The sequence below is a fragment of the Tachypleus tridentatus genome, chromosome 13 (assembly GCF_004210375.1).
Source record: "Tachypleus tridentatus isolate NWPU-2018 chromosome 13, ASM421037v1, whole genome shotgun sequence".
In the NCBI taxonomy this organism is placed as follows: Eukaryota; Metazoa; Arthropoda; class Merostomata; order Xiphosura; family Limulidae; genus Tachypleus; species Tachypleus tridentatus.
Window position 1 is genome coordinate 226,295,696 of NC_134837.1, and position 3,302 is coordinate 226,298,997.

The following is a 3,302-nucleotide window of genomic DNA, read 5'->3' on the forward strand; positions in this document are numbered from 1 at the left end:
ATTGAATTTTAAAGGAGCATCAGAAAAGATAATATTCAGCATATCAAAACCATCAGTGGTTATTTAATTTTTTTCATTATTATTCCAAAGTCATCTTTAATGAAACAAGAGTTCATTTTAAACTCCAGTTCTTTACTTGTGAGAAAAAAAAAATCCTAGCTACTTTGTCCATTTTCACACTTTATTCTTGTAGAATTATCACTTGTATACTAACCATGGTAATGAAATGTGATTTTTAGCATTTATCGGTTTAGTTATTGTACTTGATAAAACTGCATCAACTTTGTAACAACAACTTTGTAAAGTGTGGTTGAATTGATGTACCTTCATACTGATATTTATTTTTGGTCACCTGCTAATAAATCAAAACATAATTCAATCAATAATTTTTCAAAGCAATTTTTTTTTCATTATAAGGAAAACCCATTTATTGTTTGAATACTTCAATCATTATTGTACTTTGCATTAACTATTAACTACTACAAAAATGTTATAGTACCATTCAAGAAGAAAATCTGTTTAAATAGACATTGCAAAGAAATCCACTGTAAGTCAACTTACATATAGCATTATCATTAACACAGAACCACTTCAAAATTTCAACTGGTTTCAGAGAGATGTGTTTTGAATCACATATATAGTAGACTACTATGAGTACTTAAATATACTAAAATTGTTTAACTTCTTTCCAGTACTGTAGGCTTATATGTAATACCAATTTACTTAGTTTCATTATAGCAAACTTTATCAATTAAAAGACTCAAGCAATTAAAAAAACTTTATGTAACAGCAAATTCAAACAAAACACAGAAGAAAATCAACAGAAGTTTTTCAGAATAAGCACTAATTTCCAAGTCTATAGAAATATTTAAACAAATATAACAGCATACCCCTAAAGTTAAAAATAAGATCAACATTTAAAATGCACATTAAAATTTTATTTGGCCAAAGGACAAAACTAAAAGATATGTTTCAGTATCTCTAGGAACAAAATCCTACATGATAAGTGAGTAGTTTTAAAGCAAAAAAAAGTATTTTAATTTTCCATCTACCAAATGAAATTTTATTGTGCATTTTATACACTGATTATATATTTAATTTAAGAATTTTTTGCACAAGTTGCTTTAACTGAATCTTCAGCATATTCTTTAGTTATGATAATGATATTCCTTTTGTAGGTTCTCAGAAAAAAAAAAGGACAAAATATTCTCTCTCACATGAACATTTTGGCCTGTTTTATAAAAAATAATTCTTCAAAATGTTCACAGCACAATCTGGATTCTTTTGTTGGAAATCACTTCAAAAGTTCTAGTTGCCTCCGTGGAAAGCTGTGTGAAATTTGAAAATTTATTAAAGTCACTGCATTGACAACTGCCATATCATACTAGAAATAAAATTACAAACTTTAAAACAAAAGTTACATATATTCAAAAGTCAGTTAACCTTCGTTAAATAATGTTACTATCATTAGGCCTTAATCATCTTTATATAGCAATTTAATATGCTGGCAGTGGTAAATCAACTTACATTAATTTACTTATAATTTACAACACAAAAATGTGAATTTATCAGTGAAAGACACAAAACCAGCTCTTGGTCTATTGTTACAATTCCAAGAAAACATACACCGACATTTTCACACTAGACAAAAGATCTAAACTTAAAACCCTAGACCTTAGCAAGCAAAAGCATAACAAGAGGCCAACAAGATATCCACCTTACAAGTAATAAGATAACTTTATGCAAAACTCCAATGCTCAATCCAGTTTAGTACAGTAATCAATTGCTAGTGCTCAGTCCAGTTAATTAAAGTTCAGTGGTCAATACTCCATCCAGTTTAAGAGATCAGTCATTTGCACAGGTTGAAAATTTTCTGTTTGAGAATGATCATTTGAGATTTATTCAAAATTTATCAGTGCCTGGAATATTTTCATCATATATTTGACAACAGAATATATATACTGTATGTTTCTTTATCACTTTATAAATGTTGGAGTGATTTTGAAAATGCAATATATGAGAATTTTTGTTATATTTATCACATCAAAATTTGGTTTTACTTTCATGCCACATGGGAAATGACTAGAGACTCTCCCCTTCCACTTTTTTTCTTCAAAACAATAACATTTCTCTGTGACATACATGAATGTGAGAATGACTTTAAAAGTGCAAGGAACTTTAGACTCTATTCAGCAAATGTTGGAGCTTCTAGTTCTGAGTTTTATGCTCCCTCATGGATAAACAACTCTGGAGAACCTCTCTATCCTTCTCATATTAAGAACTTGGAAAAGCTCTTGTTTTCTTCTTATAATAAATCCATACTTTTGTTTGACTTCAAAATACAAAAGTGTATAACTTTAAAGATTATTTATTTTCACATGCGCAACAAATACGGTATCAGCAACTAACTTATTACTAGTAACAGTATTCCCGATGCCAATACCATTGGAAACTACCAAATTCAACCTTACTGGTTATAAAGCTTGGCTTTAACTTCTAAGTTTAACTTACAGTCTAGATGCATTGCGTAAATTTTTGAAAATTAAATTAAACAACAAAACATTCTAATATCTACTAATAGAATAATAATACGTATATACTTTTATCAAGCTTACTTAAAATCTTACCAAATCCAATAAAATACCTCAAAGTTACAAGTATGCCCTCTTTTGACAGCAATTCTGGTAGTGCACAAATTTCTAATTCTCTGAGCTTTTTGCGACATCTATCAGCTTTAACTCTATGTTTAAAAAGAAAAGTGTGTGAGAGTATAAATACATAGTTTAACCATATTGAAGCTTGTCTTCTGTTAGAGTATATAGTAAACTAAGTTAATTTCTTACCGTAGCTACAGCAAATAACTAATCACAAAAGAACATACTCTGCTAGCCAAAATCTTAAGGCTAATGAACATAAAGAAAAAATATGCATTTTGCGTTGTTAGACTCAACCACTTATTTGAGTAGATCTTCGAAAGATGTAAATAAGAAAAGGGAAAATAAAAACCTTTTAGCATTTAATAGGGAAAATATAAACGCTATAAAGTTAGTCTAAATACTAGCTGGTCAAAAGTTTAAGACCATAGTGAAACGAAGTCCTAAACAGGGTATGAAACACCCAACAAGAGGTCTCAGTAGTGAGTTGCACGGCCATCATTGCGAATAACTTCAAACATTCGCTTTAACATGGTCGATATAAGCGTTTGCAGAAGGCTGGATGGAATGTTATTCCAAGTGGTGAAGATGGCTTCACGAAGATCATGCACTGTTTGGAATTGACGTCAATTTCTATTGACTTCCCTT

At 29.7% G+C, this 3,302-nt stretch overlaps 1 long non-coding RNA gene across 1 annotated transcript; it reads right to left on the reverse strand.

The window, feature by feature from the left end:
* Positions 1-399: 399 nt before the first annotated feature.
* LOC143236741 (uncharacterized) lies at positions 400-2,860 on the reverse strand. The gene is made up of 2 exons (XR_013019735.1): positions 2,628-2,860; positions 400-1,328 (listed from the first exon to the last, which is right to left on the reverse strand). It is a non-coding gene; the product is annotated as an uncharacterized LOC143236741 (long non-coding RNA).
* Between the last annotated feature and the right edge of the window lie 442 nt (positions 2,861-3,302).